Here is a 20,674-nt window from a genome sequence, read left to right as displayed (position 1 = left end):
CACAGCAGAGATGAAGAATGTACAGATTCCATGGTCATAATATTAGCATACTTTCTAAAAAGATTTTGCAAGTAATACCTTCTTATTCTCAAGAGATTGTATGACAGTAATTTGCATTGCAGGTGAAGAATCTCTACCAAATTCACACTACCAGCTTTGGCAAAATCTATTTTACTTATTAAATCCCTTTATAAAATCTTAATAGGCATAACAAAGGCAAACTATGCTAACTATTGATTGTAACTGGTATAGAACTAAAGAAGAAAGCACTTTCAATAAAAAATGGCACAAGCACAATTTGTTTTAACACTGTAAAAATGCATTTCAGAAAGCCTAGTGGGCTTGTGGAAAGGCTTATTTTTTACTTCTCCACAGCCTGAACATAGTAGCAAGAGTTCATTAATTCAGATAAAAAGTATGATATAGCTTGCCCTTAAGTGCTTCTGAAAAGATAGCTTGCCTTCGCCTATCAAGAACTGGTTCACAAACAATGCAATTAAAAGCTCATTTAGAAACTAAACTAATTACACATTATTTTGGAAGTCTTCAGTCATAACTGAAGATGCATCAGTAAATCACAGTAAATAGTAACATCAAAGTAAATAACACACACACACACATTGTTAAGAAGTGCTATAATTACCTTCCAAGCAATGTTATCACTGTACCAACATTGGCAGTGATGTAATTGAAAGGACTGAGTAAATAAGAAACAATTCCAGAGATCACATGAAAGAATTTTCATGAGAGAAACTTTTTTTTTTTAAAAAAAAAAAAAAACAGCACCTGAACATAACATGTTTTCCTACTATCAAAGAAGCAGAATCTCTTCTAAGAAGTTCTTGATAATACCAGGCAAAGTATTTGTAAGTAGACCAATAGACAGAAAGAAAAGTTGAACTCACCCAAGTGCTGAAGGGGTTCTCCAGCAAAAGGCACTGCTCAGAAAGCAGCCAAGGCCCAAGAAATATTCTTCCTGGCTGGTCCTTATTTGAACACAGGGTGGCACCACCCTGAGTCCACATCTTTTTGTAACGTGGTCAGCACAGAAGCAAACAATTTGCCTGCACTCCCTAAGCCAGCCACACCCCTTCACCAGGCGCTGAATCACCAGTTCAGGCTGTGTCTTAACAGTTCCCCTGCATGGGTCTATGATACAACCCTATGTAGGAACAGTTCTTGAAGAGCTGCAACCTATGGGAAAGATGACATCATGTGGGAGGGACCCCGTGCTGGAACAGGAAAAGAGAAGAACCCATGAAATAAAGTCAGAGACAAAGAATTAGGATCTGACTGAAGCATTCATTTCCCATTGGCCCACATAGCTCAAACGAAGAAGAAAGTGGATAGGTAGGAAGGTGCTTTTAGTTTTTCATTTTTCACTATTCCAGTCTGTTGGTAATACGCAATAAATAGCATTAATCTCCCTACTCTGAGCTTGCTTGTTTTTCCACAGTGGCAAGTAGCTAGTGATCACCGTATCTTCATTGCAACCCTTGAGTTTTTTTCATTGTATTTTCTCCTCCTGGACTTTTGAGTGAGTGAGAAAGCAGTGTGGTAGAGCTTCACAGAATCACAGAATCACAGAACTGTAGGGGTTGGAAGGGACCTCCTGAGATCATCGAGTCCAACCCCCCTGCCAAAGCAGGTTCCCTACACCAGGTCGCACAGGTAGGCATCCAGGCAGGTCTTGAACATCTCCAGAGAAGGAGACTCCACCACCTCCCTGGGCAGCCTGTTCCAGTGCTCCCTCACCCTCACTGTAAAGAAGTTCTTGCGCATGTTTGTGCGGAACTTCCTATGCTCCAGTTTCTGGCCATTTCCCCTTGTCCTGTCTCCACTCACCACTGAAAAGAGTCCGGCCTCGCCATTCTGCCCCCCACACCTTAGATATTTATAGACCTGGATCAGGTCCCCTCTCAGTCTCCTTTTCTCAAGGCTGAACAGACCCAGTTCACTCAGCCTTTCCTCACAGGGGAGATGCTCCAGGCCCATCACCATCTTCGTGGCCCTCCGCTGGACTCTTTCCAAGAGATCCCTGTCTTTTTTGTACTGGGGAGCCCAGAACTGGACGCAGTACTCCAGATGAGGTCTTACCAGGGCAGAGTAGAGGGGGAGGATCACCTCCTTTGACCTGCTGGCCACGCTCTTTTTAATGCACCCCAGTAAGCCATTGGCCTTTTTGGCTACAAGGGCACGCTGCTGGCTCATGGCCAACCTGTCGTCCACCAGGACACCCAGGTCCCTTTCCGCAGAGCTCCCCTCCAGCAGCTCATCCCCCAACCTGTACTGGTGCATGCAATTATTCCTCCCCACATGCAAGACTCTACACTTGCTTTTGTTAAACCTCATCTGGTTTTTTTCTGCCCAGCTCTCCAGCCTATCCAGGTCTGGCTGAATGGCAACACAGCCTTCAGGCGTGTCAGCCAATCCTCCCAACTTCGTATCATCGGCAAACTTGCTGAGGGTGGCCATTATCCCCTCATCAAGGTCATTGATGAAGATGTTGAACAAGACCGGACCCAGCACAGACCCCTGAGGAACACCGCTAGTTACAGGCCTCCAACCGGACTCTGCACCGCCAACAACGACCCTCTGTGCTCTGCCAGTCAGCCAGTTCTCAACCCACCTCACTGTCCACTCATCTATCCCACACTTCCTCAGCTTTGTTATAAGGATGTCGTGGGGGACAGTATCAAACGCCTTGCTGAAATCAAGGTAGACTACATCCACTGCTCTCCCCCTGTCCACCCAGCCAGAGACAACATCATAGAAGGCTACCAGGTTGGTCAAGCACGACCTCCCCCTTGTGAACCCATGCTGACTATTCCTGATAACCTCCTCTTCTTCCAGTTGTCTGGAGATGACATCCAGTACAAGCTGTTCCATCACCTTTCCAGGGACAGAGGTGAGGCTGACTGGCCTATAATTGCCTGGGTCTTCCTTCTTGCCTTTTTTGAAGACTGGGGTGACGTTGGCTATCTTCCAGTCCTCAGGCACCTTCCCTGTCTTCCAAGACTTCTCAAAGATGACCGAAAGCGGTTCAGCAATCACCTCTGCCAGCTCCTTCAGCACCCGTGGATGAATCCCATCGGGTCCCATGGATTTCTGAACATTGATGTTGCCTAGGCGCTCCCGGACCACCTCTTCCCTGACAAAAGGGAGGTCTTCCATTCCCCAGATCCTCTCACTAATCTCCAGGGTCTCAGATTCCCGAGGGGGAGCTTTTTCACTGAAAACAGAAGCAAAGAAGGCATTCAGTATCTCCGCCTTCTCAGCATCCCCCGTTACCAGAACACCCCCGTCACTTAGCAGGGGAGCCACATTCTCCCTAGTCTTCCTTTTACTGTTAATGTACTTGAAAAAACCTTTTTTATTATCCTTTATCCCCTTTGCCAGATTTAATTCCAGGCGGGCTTTAGCCTTCCTTGTCGCATCCCTGCAGACCCTGACAACATTCCTGTATTCTTCCCAAGTAGTCAGACCCTTTTTCCACATTTCATGGGCCTTCTTCTTTCCTTTGAGTTTGTGCACGAGCTCCTTGCTCATCCACACAGGTCTCCTGCCACCCTTTCCCGATTTCTTCCTCACAGGGACGCACTGATCCTGAGCTTGGAAGAAGAGCTGCTTAAATGCTGACCAGCTCTCACAGGCACCCTTGCCTTCCAACACCCTAGCCCATGAGACAGCTCCAAGTAGGCCCCGAAAGAGATCGAAGTTGGCTCTCCTAAAGTCCAGGATAGCAATCCTACTTTTTGCTTTACTTCTTCCACTCAGGATCTTGAACTCCACCATCTCGTGGTCACTACAACCCAAGCTGCCCCCGACCTTTACTTCCCTGACAAGCCCTTCTCTATTAGTGAGAATAAGGTCCAGCAGTACCCCTCTCCTCATCGATTCCTCAACCACCTGCATCAGGAAGTTGTCTTCAACACATTGCAGGAACCGTCTGGACCGCGCATGCCTGGCCACATTGCTTTTCCAGCAAATATCTGGATGATTGAAGTCCCCCATAAGCACCAGCGCCTGGGATCGTGACGCTGCTTCCAACTGTTTGTGGAAGGCCTCATCAACCTCCTCCTCCTGATCAGGGGGCCTGTAGCACACACCCACAACGGTGTCAGCCATACCAGCCCGCCCCTTGATTCTTACCCACAAGCTCTCCACTGCTACACCACTCTCCCCCAGGTGGAGTTCAATACATTCAAGCTGCTCTCTTACATAAAGAGCAACTCCACCACCCCGCCTTGCCGGCCGGTCTTTCCTAAAAAGCACATAGCCCTCCATGACAACATTCCAGTCATGCGAGCTGTCCCACCACGTCTCAGTGATCGCAATGAGATCATAGCCATGTGACCGCACGCAGATCTCTAACTCTTCCTGTTTATTTCCCATACTGCGCGCATTAGTGTATAGACACTTCAGGGAGGCAGCATTCCCCTGCCACACTCCATCCCTTCGAACTCCACCCTCGTCACCCATCAAATTCACTTTTGAGCCTTGAACTACCTGAACCTCAGCAGTGCTCATTTTGTCCCCTTCCCCCTTATTACCTAGTTTAAAGATCTTTCAATGAGGCCTGACAGCTCCTGGGCTAGGATCCTTTTACCCCTTGTAGACAGTTGAGCTCCATCTGCAGCCGTCATGCCAGGAGCCGAGTAAATTGCCCCATGATCAAAAAAACCAAAGTTCTTCTGCCTGCACCATCCTCTAAGCCATTTATTGATGAGGAGGGCCTTTTTGATCCTCTCAGAATCCTTCCCCGCCACTGAAGGGATAGAAGAGAAGATCACTTGCATTCCCGCACCATCCAGTACCCTCCCCAGACCCTTGAAGTCATTTTTGATTGCCCTTAGGCTTCTCTTGGCAGTATCATCACTGCCAACCTGAACTACCAATAAGGGGTAGTAGTCAGACGGGCGAATAAGCCCAGGCAGCTTTCTAGAGATGTCCCTGACCCGTGCCCCAGGAAGGCAGCACACTTCCCTCCGGGTGGGGTCAGGACGACATATCGGGCCCTCAGTTCCTTTTAGAAGGGAGTCTCCTACAACTATCACCCTCCTTTCTTTACCAGAAGAGGCGGTCTTCAAGCGTGGAGCCGACCACCTCTCCTTAGCAAAGCTCAGAGGCTGTTCCACCACCTTGTTCTCAGCCTCCTCACCCTCCAGTTCCAGGGTTTCAAACCTATTACTTAGGGGCACCTGAGGAACTGAGGTAGGTCGGGGAGGGCGCCGCCTGCGTCGCTGAGGTGGGACATGCTGCCATTCCTCTTCTCCTCCCAAGTCAGCTCTCTCGTTTTTAATACGGGAAGGCAGAGAGTCCACTACAGGCTGGGGGTTGCAATCTCTGCTTGTTTCTTGCAGAGAGTTACACCACCAGTCTATCTCCCTCTCGCAGTCCCTAATGGATCTTAACCGCTCCACCTCCTCCCTAAGCTCTACCACAAGGCTGAGCAGCTCATCCAACTGTTCGCACCTCACACAGGTGGCATTCCTCCCATTGTCCCCCGGCAGCAGCAGACTCAGGCACTCCCTGCAGCCAGAGACTTGGACCGCTGCAGATCTGGGCAGTCCCTCTGTCTGGGTTGCCACAGACTTGTTGGAGCATGCCCGACGTCTGGTAGAGCTTAGCTCTTTATCAGTCAGAAATAGTCAAGTTATAAGAAAATACACAAACTTACAAGGGATTTCATTTTTAAAAACAGTCTTGTAACTGCCTAAAAAGAGCATAGATCAAAACGACAGCAAGGAAAGAAACTTATTAAGACTAATAAGCTTGAAATACCATTAGTATCTTGTAGAATTACACCCTAGTTACCAACACAAGCATCTTATTGTAGATTTTACTAATTTACCAATTTTTACTAACCTCATATGCTAATACAAGACTAGATGAATCACTGACAACATGTTTGTATGGTAAATCAATTTATTTAGCTCCAATAACATCAACTGAGTAAGATCAATTTATCTCAACTGCAAATTTGTCCTATGGTTAAGATTTCAGATGCTGTCTTGACCTTTTAAGAAAAAGGGACATGTAAACACCTGCTAGCTTCACAGGCCCCATAAAAAAGAATATTTAGTCATCAAAGAACAAACCTTTTCAAAAAGTTTAACATGGAGTCTATTTCCTGGAATATTGGAATATAGTTTAATTCTTACTCCTTTATTCACTCTTGGCTATGTAATCCTCACTACATTATGCTATTAATTACTGTATTCCTTCACTCATTTTAAGACATCTGTAGCTGCCTTAGAATGGATAAAACAGTTACAAAGAAAACAGCATATACTTGTAACTTAGGCAGAAAAGCTCACAGTATTCAGCTATCTCTCTTTTCATTCTACTGATGAGTTTTATACAAGTGTCCACTATATTTTCCACTGTGAAGTACAAACCATAAAATCATCACATATCAAACAGAACCAACAAATACAAGTTTCCTTACATCCAGAATTGAATACTTTCACAATGCCGGTTGTGAATTTTGGATCTATGTGCAGGCAGAGGCCAATCGCAAATGGTGTCCCTTAGCAGTTTACCTCCTACGGGACTGACTGTACCTTCAGCCTGTTTCCCAGTTTTAAATTAAGAGTAGATTAGGTCAGAAGTTTGGAAAAAATCTTACTCTGCAAGTAGGGAGGCACTGTAACATATTGCCCAGAGAAATAGTGGATGTACTATTCCTGGAGGTGTTCAAGGCAAGTTGAATAGAAACCTGGGCAGCCTGATCTAGTTGTTGCCCTTGTCAGGAGAATTGGAGTCTGATGATCTTTAAGGTCACTTCTAACTTGCACTTTTCTATGATTCTGCTATAATAATGCCTGGGAAACACCATGGGGTATATCAAACCTTGTAAGTCAAAGCATATGTTTTCCATTAAAAGACTTTCTCATCACCTGCGCTACGCCTTAAAGGATTGTCCAAATTTTATCAGTATTCCATGTCATGGCATCAGACAGCCTCCTGTATGATGCATAATCATGATGCCAAAGCATGGTGCTGGGTGCACTTCCTGTGTGCTGTGCTTCTAGCAGACTCAGCTATTTCACATGAGTTCCAGTTCTGGAAGACATGATCTTTCAATTTTAGGTAAGGGGGAAATTCATCTTTTCCAGGAGGCCAGCTTTATTAATAAAGCTCAACAAAGACTCAGATTGACTCTCTCCTCCAGTTTATTTTTTGTTTGATTTATTATTCTTAATTATTCCATATTATCTCACATTTCTTTTAATAAATTAGTTTCTCCTATCTCAACTGAGATTTTTTCTCTTCCTTCCCCCCCCCCCTTCTCCTATGGGGATGGGGGGCTGTCATGTGATTAACTCTTCAAAGAAAAATACTCCTACAAATGAATTTCGCTGAACTCCATATAACACAAACAAGGGGATGCTAAACAGATACTTGATCAAGGATGCTTAAAACCATACTTCTGGTTACTTTCACTTTCAACTCATATCATAAATTATCTAAACTAATAAAATTAGCAGTGAGAAAGGTATTGCTTCCTTGCACTCTGCAGTCCCAATCTGAGGAAGTAACTCGGCTGAAGTAAAACTCCTTAGATATAAACATTTTAATTTCTATGTGAATTTCAAGGGTAGGTAACACTTTCGCCCAATGGAAACAATAGATTTGGCAAAGAGGAAAAAAAAAACAAACAAAAAACAAAACAATCAAAAAAAACCAAACAAAAAACAAAACAATCAAAAGCACGCATGAAATTTCAAGTATACTTAATTATGCACATTTTAACTATTGTAATCAACTCAAATCTAGATAATAAATTTAATATTAAGTATTGAAATCATTTTTATGATTAAAACTGATCCGTTGGAAAGTCTTTGGAGAAAGGACTAAATACTGCCGAGCAGCATATTTTTCAAGTGTTCAAGAGTCCAAGTCAATATAAATTAACTTCATTGGCTCTCACTGAATTAGAGTATCAACAAGAAATATAAACAGTGGGTCAAAAATTAAGAAAGTTATCCTAGCAGATGACGTCCTTATTATTAAACTGCTCCTATTTTCAATTCACTGTTTTGAGTCAAATGAAGCAACTCATGCTACTAGACAATGCATAATCTTGGGTCATCAGCAGCCTGACTTTATTATATATTCTTTCCAGTCTGTTAACTGGAGGACAGATGGTGGCTGATGTGTAATTCCTGTGGAGTATTGTAAATGTTAGCAAATTGGCGTACAATTTAGAAAATTTTATTGTACAAAAACATAACAATCACATCATGTCCAATAGAACGACTGTCTTTTTTAGTATTTCAGGGTATTTTTTTATGCTTCATTAATACAAATAGAAGTTGTGTCACCAAAGACAAATAAAATCTGTTAGGTATGACCTTGAATAAGTAACACAATTAAATCTATTTGATATTTATTCAGCCTTGATATGCTTATAGCCTTATTTGTTATGTGAGCCTTTCAGACTTCTCTGCTAACTTAATCCGTTTCATTCTAATGATTTTCTCCTGACTTTATTTCTGTGTATCTTCATTACCAACAATCCAGTTCAAGGTACTGCTGAATGGTTAAGAAGGACATTTATTAAATTATTATTAAATGTAAAAACAAACAAAACTAAGCACAGAATAGCTACTGGAAGTACAGAGATAAAATGCCATTTGTTGGCTTAATTAAAATTAATAAAAAATAATGGCCTGTCAAGGAGAAATAATACAAACTCACAACACTAATCTTACCATCCCAAATTATACAGTGATTTGAGGCTTCAAGTCTCACGGCTTTAATACAGTATTTAGAGATAGAGGAAGGTTTAGAAGAGACCAGAGCAAGTTTTCTTACATGATAAAATTCATAACTGATTCAAAATCCTACTGTAATGTTTTAAAATAATTCATAATTAGACTTCCCTTCTGATACTGATATCATTTAGAAAGAGTTACGTAAGGTGATCTTACTAGCTTATTAATAACTGAACAAAATTAAGGAATTTACTTAATCCTTTAGGAATGTATGCATCTGAACTGCTGTATCTATTAATTGCAGGATGTATTCTTTGAGGTTTGCACCTATCTTCCCATACACATTTTGGAAAATATCTAACAGCTTGAGAGTTACTGACAAGTCTTAACTGGTGAAATAATTTTGCTAATCCTTATAGCTATCTGTTTCTGTGATTGTCTTGGAACTTACACAGCACATTTCCTCTTATTTTATAACTCAGTTTTCAAATACCTGTATTAAAAGAACCAACTGGTTGCGTGGATTTTGTTGTTGTTGTTTTGCTTTTTCCATTTTTTGTTTGTTCTTGTTCATTTTCAAAAAGAAACAGACAAACGAATATAGTTGCTTGTGAACTGCTGTCCTACTTTATACTCCTTGCATTTGTTGTGGTACTGGATCCTCTGTGCATGCCATATACAATGTAGGTGCTTACAGAGCATTAAGAAGAAAAGCTTAGTTAAACACATCTCACAAAACACATTTTATATATCAGGAAATTCATCACAGCTAACTAGAATACTTGTACCTTATTATATGGCCATGTAAATGCTTTGATTAGATCTAAAATAATCTTAGTTAAGTTTATTTTGGTTTATCTTGAAAGTAAAATGTTTTGAATCAGGTGCAGCTCATGTTTATTTTCAGGAACAGTATTCACATTACTGTAGACAGATTCCTCCCTTCTGAGGTTTTTTTTCCAAAAGTTCTTGGCATCTTCTACACGCATATAGACATAGCTCTAGAACACTGTATTTTGACAAGGGTAGTTTATAAACCTGTTTCCTCCCTCCAATCATACAACAGATGAAATAATCCAGGGTGCCCTTGTTCTGGACTGTTTCTGTATCTTTAGGGAGACATGATGTTGCTAGAACATTTGGAGTGAGCATATCACAGGCTGGCAAAAGGTATCTCGTCTTTTCCTTTAAGACTTTCAAGCACTTCATAATTGTCCATTGATGGTACTATAACTTTCATTGATGATACTATAACTTTCTCCATAATGCTGTTATTGAAATGCTAAACATAAATGTTCGTTGATATCTATCACATTAATTTGAGTGACAAACATCTGAATGACAACATTTTGTGTAATCCCTGTACTTTCTCCGAAATCACAGGCTCATTGATATACTGGCCAGACCATGTCCTTTTTAACACAGAATATCAGCAGAAACCTTCCACATCATCATAGGCATTTAGGTTGGATGTGTTCTTTGTTCTATGTACTCTAACTGAGGTTCTTACAGGTGTAACACAGTGCTCTGATGGACAGTTATCTTCTAATATCCTGACTAAAAGTGTGAATAAACATGTAATACACCTTTTCTATCCTTATTTTTGGAATTCAGACCTCTCTTGACTCCAATATAATCCTACATTTTACTACTGCAAGCCAAAACCAAACTGAAAGGTGAGAACCATTGTAGATATATTCCAGTATTAATTCCATCTGTTTTGTTCCATCTGTTAAAAAAATAAAAAAAATTAAAAAAATAAAAAAAAAAAAGAAAGAAAAGAAAAAAAAAAAAAGGAAATTAGGAAGCTCATTCCTATTTTTAACTGCTTAAAGACTGGTTCTGATCAATTATTGATTTCACACAAGGTACAAAACCATCTCCAAATATTTACATTGTTCTAAGGTGCAAAGATTAACACAGAAGATTGGCTTAGTTATGAAGGAAAGAAAGAAAGATGATTAACTATATCCCTTTTCCTCATGTATTTTTTTACATGAATGAATGAATACAAAAGTCTGGAAAAAAATAGAAGTGATTAATCCAACAAACTGCTAAGAAAACATACTAAATATGTTAAAAAAGGAATGCATTGAAATACTTGAAATAAGTATTTAAGCTACTAAAAACCTTCTTTATAAGAAAACAAAACTAAATATACATTATTAGCACATACTGAAAGCAAACACCTGCAATGCCTTCTAATTATTTTCAAGAAACACTGCAAAGCCAGGAGGTCCAAGATTTTGCATACATCTGCTTGCAAATTTCTCTTAACATTTTACACAAGTACAAAAAGAACTAATATTTGCCAAAGAATAATTCTGATGCTCTTCATTGAGAAGAAAATAAAATAGTCACAAAATCACACTGTCATACATTCCTTCCAATAATAAAGCTAAATAAAAATTCTATGCACACTTCTTGACAATGAAAAATATCAAAAAGAAGAACAAGTTTGAACCAAGATAGGGAAGTAGAACTGGAAGAAGAAATTCTCTCTTTAGTAAACACTCCCATTATATCATCTCAGGCCACTGTAGCAACAGAATTCTATTGCAGAATATGTTGGTACAAATATTACATTTTTATGTATAGCTCAACACTACAGCTACTTCATTTTATGTTAGAAATGGGCTTTGAAGAGGAAAGAAAACATAGACGTTACAGTAAAAATAGTCAATATTTAGCCCAAATCTACATTATTTCAGTATCTAAGAGGATTTGTTATGTCTATCCCTTTTAGAAAACCTTGAAATACTTCCATTCTGCACCTCTCTGCCTTTATTTTTTCTGCAACATATTTCTCACAAACACACCCAAGAGAAACAACAACAACAACAACAAAAAGAACAACAGCAACAACAAAACTGCCACTAGTATGGAAACAATAGAATATTCAAAAAATAAACAGATCCTGTGATAAAATTATAATTAAATAAATAGGAAAACACAAAAGCTATGACAAAGGTTGCAATGCCCCAAACGAACTTCAAAATATCATTTTAAAGCATATAGTTGCAACAGATGTTGATTCAGATGCAACACACAGAGCAGGAAAAAAAGATAATGATACAATCCTGTATATCACAGTATTTTATCAGAGGTCTAATTAATTTTGTATTGCCTAAGAGTAATCTAATAGAGCTATGAGTAATTTTTGCCACTTGATTTCAACTTTGAGTAATTCTTTCCACTGGTAAGAGAGCATTTTCATCCTCTCCTTTGTAATAAAATATACTTATTTAGTAATTACATCTTCTTAATATTCTTGTTCTTAGTTATTATTAGATGTAGCATATTTCCTCAAGTCTTTATACAATAGACCTATTTATTGTTACAACTGTTTGACCCGACTATATGTCCTGAGCTTTGTATTTTCAGAAAGGTTTCTTTTTACTTTAAAGAGCCACATAAACCTTCTAACATAAAGTACACTCTAGGAATAGTGCCTCACTGTATCTTCAGGAAAAGACATTTTCCCTTTAAGTATGATTATTGTATATTATAACATTGATAATAAAAATACTTCAGTATCTCAGAAATGTAAGCTACACATTTTCTTTTGTATGATTGGTATTCTTGTTAAACTGGCACTTCCTTCCTTAGTGAGGCTTTCTTTGAAACTGAGAGTCAGAATAGCTGTACAATGTGACCTGAAGTAGAGAACAATAAGGAGGCATAGACTTTCAGCACTTTTGAAAACCAAAAACCTACAGCAATCTTGTACTTGGAGGAGTTGTCTCAGGAGAGCCATATAAAGAAAATGCCCTGTAATTGAGAGAACAGGAATTGTTCAGCAAAGCTTTACTGCATCTTTCCACTACTTTAGATCTGTCTTCAATATTAGCTGAAAGATTGCATATGCTCTATACACATTTCAGAAAGCAAATTGCAAAGTAAACAATAAAGAAAAACAGGAATGCTTTCCAGTAACATAATTTGCAAGTCTAGATAGTATCCATCCAAATTGATGGGATTAGCACTTGAAACTGTCTGAAAGAGCAAAGGTATCTGCTCACACACAGACTCTGCGAGTACTATCTGAAAGGAACACGTGGCTAGTACTCCGCTTTACCCCTTGTATTACAGTCCCATGTATCTCCTGTCTCAACTTCACACAGTCAGTGTCAGATTCTCTTTTCAATACTGCAGCCTATTACCGTTCTCTCTTTTTTTTTTTCTCCAAACCCTTCTCAGACTATCACACTTTCGTAAAACAATTATTTTGGTTGGTTGGTTGCTAGTTGTTTGTTTTGTTTTGTTTTGTTTTTTGTTGGTTTTTTTTTTTTACTTTTTCAACATCTACAGTATTTCAGAACTTACCAAGAGGAAGAAGTGGAGAAAAATAATGTTAGAATGGGAAGTAGGATATGAATGTTGAATAGAAACTTCCCAAGAACTCATTGTTCCTCGTTACACTGCATCATCTTTGTCATTTGTTATACTCAGAAACACAGAATTGTAGGGGTTGAAAGGGATATGAAGAGATCACTGAGTCTAACCCCCTGTAAAGCAGGCTCTCTACAGCAGGCTGCACAGGTAGGTGTCCAGACTGGGTCTTGAATATCTCCAGAGAAGGAGAATATATAAACCTTCTGGGCAGACTGTTCCAGTGCTCTGTCACCTTCACTGTGAAAAAGTTTCTTCCTATATTGGTGCGGAACTTCCTATGCTCAAGTTTAAGGCTGTTTCCTTGTTCTGTCCCACAGACCACTGAAAAGATGTTGGCTATGTCCCTGTTAAAGGTTTCCTAAGTTTAGCCAAACAAAACTCTGCTGTTTGACTCTAAGAATAAATAAAATATTGTGGAAAATGCAATGTATTACTACAGAGATTTCAGGGATTATCAGCTTTCTAAAATCATTTGATATTCAAATAAGAAATGGAGGGATAAAGGATGCTCTCTGAGAGAATGGATGATCTCTCTGCTTCCAGCTCAGTGTCACTAGAAAGATTATAGTGATTAATATCTGAATGTAAGCAACTAGGATATTCTAGAAGCAAACAAATACCCTGTAGTATTTTACTCTGTAAAAATACTCTATAGTAACTAGGTAGTTATTAGCTATATCCTTACTGCACCTGCAAATTGCAACTAGGAGAGAAGAGATAAGCACTTTGAAAAGTTAAAGCTAAAGATGTATGAATGTATGAATGTAATGAATGAAAGATGTATGGATGTAACCAAAAGTGTTAATTTCTTTTAAAAAAAGAATATTTCAGCTATATCATAATCGAATGTTTTCAAATTTCAACTGAAAAATACATGAAAATAAATATTAGGTTAAGATTCATATTTCAACCCATCCCTGATCATGGTCATACACTTCTAAAAGCCAAAAGCTTCAAGATTTCTTTCAATTGAAATAATCAGAACCTTAATACATTCAACAGAGTTTTATAAAACTTGCTTACCCCCCAAAATCAAAAGCATCTATCTGGGTTTTTGCAGGAGGCATGCCTTGGCATGACCAGCCCAGTGTCTTCATAGTCTCTATGACTGCCAGATGAATGAAAGAAAAATCTGCTTCTGAAAATCCTGTTTCAATGACTGTCTGAAATTCATTTATACCTTTCAGTTTAGGCAAAGGAATTTTGGATACAAAGAAACCCTAGAATTTTCTTAGGAAAACTGAAAACTGATTTATGTTTTATTTGGGCTTGTACAGGTATTTGAGGAGATTAAGAAATCAGTTTATGCACTAAAAACAGATTATCATCAGTTTCCAGAAGCTCATTTTGCTGATTCAAATCAGTTGCATACATCTACTTACATTTCTTCCTTCTATAAGACATATTTTTGTTTCATTCTCACACTTATTTTTGGTGGCTTAGGGACAGAATATCTGCATATAACACTGTTTCCTTGGTTATAAATACTGAAGACAATAGTATTTTCAATATTAAAATGAAATAGTATATGGTTACACAGTGGGATCTGAAGATTCAGGATATTTTTTTCTTATTTTGCCAGAAGAGAAAAAGAAAAAAGTATTCAAAATCTAACATCTGAAAAAATGCTCTGAGATTATTTATAGCTAAGTGAGACTCCATTTAAAGAGCAATATGGGATCTGCAAAAGGGATTTAGTTTTAAAGCAAGTTAAAAGTAAATATGAAGATCACTGTTGAGTAAAGAGACTGAGCAAATAACTAAAAAGCGTTGACAGGAGATTAACCTAGGGGAAAAACATTCACAAATATGTGAAAAGATATATTGGCTTCTAAAGCAGCATTTCATTGTCTTTCAATATGAATATAGAAGTATGCGTGGTGATCATATCAAAGATGTGGGTATTATACCCTAAAAAAATGTGTGAGGGGAGATTTATCCAGGACTTATTAGCTGTTAACTAGAGAAGGCTGTTGGGATGTGAGGAGAAGTCGCTCTGCCTGCAGTAGGGTCTGACTGAACAGTCAATTGTGCTAGCTTCTGTGGCAAGGGAAGACTACTGCAAAGCTTCTTCCTAAATGTATGGAGCTTGCAGCACAATTACAAGAAGTATGAAGACCAAAGAACATATTGATCTGGGATCTAATCTCTACATTTGTCCCTTAGAGACTGAAAGCATCTTAATTTACTAGCATAAAACAGCACTAAATGGCATTTTCTTTTCACGCACAGGGGAGGAAAAAAAAAAAACCTCCTTCAGCTGTTGCTGATCTGACACCATTGATTTACTCCTTTCTCAGCCCTGAAGTTGGTGTAACAATTCTGATTGATGCTGTGCTGAGTCCTACCCCTAATGGAAGACAAATTTCTTCTACTCCATTGATGCAGTTACAGCAATACAAGAAAGGACTGAAGTTTTTTACAACTATTAAAGCATGCAGTCTTTGATATTTGCCAAAATTCAGACTACAAAATTGCAGTCCCCCTGGAAGTGCTGGATTGCACTGTGCTACCAAGATCTGGAATGACCTCAAAAAGCTTGACAACTCTTGATGGGGTGAAAAGAATAATAAGAAAATTGGTAAGTATAAGCAAAAAGAAAAAAAGCTACACCAGAGTAAATCAGGTTTTAGTAAAGATAAGCTACGCAGGAAGAAGCAGTATGATTAAATTTACATCTACAAGTACATTTGGATAGGTTGGCTGAGCTAACCTACCACTCAGTTACTGCTAGAAAGGTTACCCAGAGGCAGAGTTCTCCCAGCTCCTGGCCACAGGCTTCCACCAGCTCAGTAGTTACCTAGTATCTTAAGTCCAATTACTGTGTTCTCTTATGTTACAAATTCTCACTCTACTTCAGCTGTACTGAGAATCTACTTTTCTACTTTGTCTGTCATAAGATGGCCCAACATCTAAACATATTACATGGTGAAAAAAATAATTTGACAATATTTTAAATTTTGTTTAAAAAAAAAAAAAAAAAAAAAAAAAGAACACGGACTTTGAAGCCCTTCAAAACGATAGCACTAATTTGTGATATACAAACCATATAGAGTACTGTAACTGTACTGTTGGTTGTAGATGAATCACACATAATCTGTCAAAAATGGCAGTGATTAAAAGAATCATCAGGGAAAAAAAAGATTATTATTTGCTGCTTTACATTCAAACACAAAGTCTTAACAACAAGGTTACAACACTGATCAATCAATATGAGAGAAAAGAAGTAGTGGGAATGAGAATTAAGGATTATGTTGCTATAAGGAAGACCACTATCTGAAGCCACACTTCCACTGTACGCTGCTCAAAGGCTACCATTGTTCTTGGTTCCTCAGCAAGTGTTCTCTCAGTTTAGGTAAGTAGCTTTGCACTGACCCTCATTGTTTGCTCAACTGCAACGGGCATGCAAAAATAGCCAGATGCCAATTATTGTTTTGATCTTAATGTTTCAGACATAGTTCAATCCTTAAGAGTATAATAAATATAAGTAATGTCTCTTTGGATATTTATTTCAGTCATGTATCCTCTGTTCATTTTTTCCCTTTAGTAGATGTCTCAAGCTATCTTTATAACCTCTCAGCAGCATACTGGCCAGCTGTGGTACAAGTTCTGTGACTGACTAGTACATTCAGTAGAGTCTTCCTAAGGAACCAGAATTCCTTTGCACATTTTCAGCTTAGATCATCACTGAAAGATAGAAATGCATTTTTAATAAGTTATTTCTAGAAGCAGTAAAGTGCTCTTAGAATTACTCAAAGTATTAGTCATTATGTTAATGAAAAGGTCGTGGCTGAATTTACTGCTTTGGAAAGACCTAACAATGCTTTTGATGCAAGTGCAGGGTAGGTCCTTTTGCTTAAGATTCAATATTTTAAAAAACAACAACATAGATGTACCATTTTTGATACAGAAGCCAGAAAAAAGAATTCTTCACTGTGAACACAAACTTTGTACTGTGCTTAAAAATAAAAGTTGTTAATTAAAGCTGATATTCAGAACTTCCTGTTGGCAGCTACTGAGCAGTGATTTCACTTGTGACACTGACAGTGTGAGGGCCTGAACCTGAGAGGCAGGAAATCAGTTCACATCCTGCTGCAAACAGACTTCTAAGCATTGTTAGAATTGTCTAAAGATTCTCATTCAGCTAAAAAAGGCTACAAAGATTTACAGGGAGAGAAAACTCTTCATGGGCTTTGCAGGATAAGAACTACAAACTTTGATGCAGTCTCAACTGAATTGAAAAGAATTCCTTCCATGGCTTTAGATGTGTTTTGGATAAATAGCAGAAAATCATCAAACAAACAAACAAACAAACAAAAAAAAACAAAAAGCAGCAGCACAAAAATCTTTCTACAAACATCAGAACATTTAAATAATTAAGAATTTTGACCTGTTTGGTTTCCATTTTTTATAGGTAGTTCAACAAGTTCTATTGGCATGAGTTACCAAAAAATGAACAAGATGCAACTTTCAAATTATCTAACTTAAGCAACCAAATCCTAAAATGTAATAAACTTCAATATTTACTGTAGAGAAAAAAAATGAGGTGGCATATACCCTAAAGAGCATACTTGACATTAAAATTCTGATTTTGTACTTTCAAGCACAAACCTTGACAAAACTATGATTATTCACTGCCCATTCTTTGCTATGATTCCCTCATCCTTCAAAATGCCATTAATCTGTTTATAGGAATTTATATCCACTTATTATTTTCATATGAATTCAACAGCATCTTACTGAGGTCAATGTGAAAAAAACCTGTAATGTAAAGTGAAGATCAGAGAGTCTACAACCCTGTGATTTGGGACCAGCAGCTAAGAAACCAAGCCTGTTCCATGACCTAAAGCAGAGGATTGAGTAAAATGAATTGGAAGAAAGAACAGTAGCATGAAAAGTTCCTTTCTTTCCCTCAAAAGTTGTACAAATCATACTATCTGTATATTTTGACTGCCTGAGGAATGTAAGCCAAGCTGCAAGCTAACTCATGCATTTCTTATGCTCCACACATGTGCATGCCAGGATACGAATTGCATCCAATGCAGTGCTGTGAAGCCACTCATTTCAAAACAGCCATGAAGCTTTGGTATACTGCTGTTCACATGTACCCTCAGATCACATTGCTCTTTCTGAAAAGACAGCAGCAACATCTTGCCTATTTGGAGCTCTTCATGCTTTTGCGAGGTCAGGAACAAATATGGGAGTTTGGGCTCCCTCAATCTATGGGGGCAATTCCCACTTCAGTCTTTCATATATATGTGAAATCATTGCTGATTTTTGTCCATATTCTGAACATAAGATATCCTCAGCTACATAGCCAAGAGACAGCAGTGACTCATAGGGCCTGGTTTCTAGAGAATAAAGCTATAACATCGCCTAGAAACAAAACATTTTATGGTATGGAAAAATAGATTCAAAAGCACAAATGACTTTCCTAGGTACATTGTGTTGGGTTTTTTTCCTCCATAGAGATCTTCATAAATCTCCACTTCTATAGAATTTGAAGTCATCTGCATTTTGGTGCCACAATCACATATAAGAAAAAAAAAGGCCAAATTATTTACACAATTTCTCCTTTAATTGCAAATAAAAGGAGACCACTCCCTAAATATATACTTTATGGATGAATGTACATTCAGTTATGGCTAAAACCTGGAAATACAGACTAATATTTTGTAACTTCAGTCTTGGACTTTAAAAACACAATTTTACCTTTTAGTGAACTCATCCTTCAAGGTAAAACTATGCTGCAATGTAGTATACCTTTACATCTTTGAGAAATTGTATGTCCATAAACTTCATGGGAGCATAACACAGACCTGTTAGCCACGTATTGCTTGCGATAGCCTACAGGAACATGTTCACCTGAGTCTTGCCCCCTAAAGCTGCTGAAAATTTTGGTTTCCATTACTTTGAGAAACACATTCTCAACATTACATGGATTGAATAAAGTGTTTCCATTAAAAGTGTTTGAAAATATGTGTTTAACAGGATCTGTCACTCTTATCTTACCGCAAAATATCAATCAGAAGAAGAGCAAAGGTCTCAAAGTCTATTTTAAAAGTAGCTTGGATGGTGTTACTTTATTTTGTTGCCACTGCATATATCTCCATTGATGGAAATCTCTCAATCTCTCTGCCTCTTATGTCTTGCAACTGTCACATAACATGAGCAAGTGAACCATAACTGGGGTATGAGGAAAGTGGGTACTCTGGGAAAAGAAATTATCACTTTCCAACATTCATCTATTAACATCTGCCTTTTACTGCTGAACAAGCCATTTGGACTCCAACAGATCTGGGTAAACAGCAATCAGGACTCCTTTCAATTTGATCTAGCAAACACCCCCAGAAATTCCAAAAGTAATCCAATAACTCACTACAGATTAACAGCAAAACTATCAATACTGAAGAATTAGATCAATCTCCAAGAAGAAGTTTAAAAATAAGAGTAAATTGTTGATCATATTAGAAGTGTGGAAGCTCATACAGAACGTAATAGAACAGTGGAAAAAAAATCCCAATCCAGAATCAAAGTAACTAGAAATTCATTCCAGTTACATAAATTATTCTGATATGTGAAAGTGTAAGTCAAGCACAGGAACAGCCATGAATCACCTTTTATTAATTATTTTCACTTCAATGGACAGGTTTTTTTTTTTTTAATGTAGCTATTTATAAACTTAAAATATAAACAAAAATACTATGTTATTCTCAAAGGGTATTATTTCATCTCCTCTCAAGAGGAAACCTCTTCTAAGCAGCTAGAAAATGAATAACTTAAGAAACAATGGGGAAAAAATAAACACATGCAGGATAGGATAGGATAGGGTGGAGCAATCTTTAATATGTTTTACTGATCACTTTTTTTTTGCAATGACGTCTGCTAGACAGAGACAGCCCACGTTATCTCCATTAACATCAAGTTAAGTAACTAAAAATAACACTTCTGAATAAAGAAAGTAACATCATGTTAGGTAGTGCTGCTTTTGTAGATGAGTTTCTGGCAGAGACAGTTTTGAAAGTGTATGGAAGATGGTAGTTTGAAAGTACATGAAGTGAACAAGCTTTCCATTAGAGACTGTGAACAATCATATTCTGCTTTATCTTTTACTCCAATGTCTGCATACAAGTAGTCCCCTCAAAACCTGAACCACTAATGGACTACCCTCTGTGTTCAAATAGTCTTTACAGGAAAACTGTTCCTTCTAGATCTTGAATCTGTTTCACTGTTCTCAGCACAGCTCTCTACTGAATTATTATGCTCAAATGAGAAACAAAGCCAATTTTGGTATTTTTACCATGTAAACTTGAGCATCTGGGTATAATTTCAACAACAAATTTTTGAACAACTGAAAGCCAAGATTCCTCAAGCAATCCTCATTTATTTTCCCCCGGGAACAATAGAGATCCAATGATTGAAACATCCTTAATACCACATATACCACTTGTTTAAATTTGCAACTACATTGGAACAATTTCCCTCAGAAGTCTACAAGTATTCTCAATTAGTTATGAATTTCCTTGAAGTTTCTCTACCTCAGTCTTTCATTACCA

Source organism: Tetrao urogallus (assembly GCF_951394365.1).
Source record: "Tetrao urogallus genome assembly, chromosome: 6".
Taxonomy (NCBI): domain Eukaryota; kingdom Metazoa; phylum Chordata; class Aves; order Galliformes; family Phasianidae; genus Tetrao; species Tetrao urogallus.
This window is presented reverse-complemented; position numbering follows the sequence as displayed.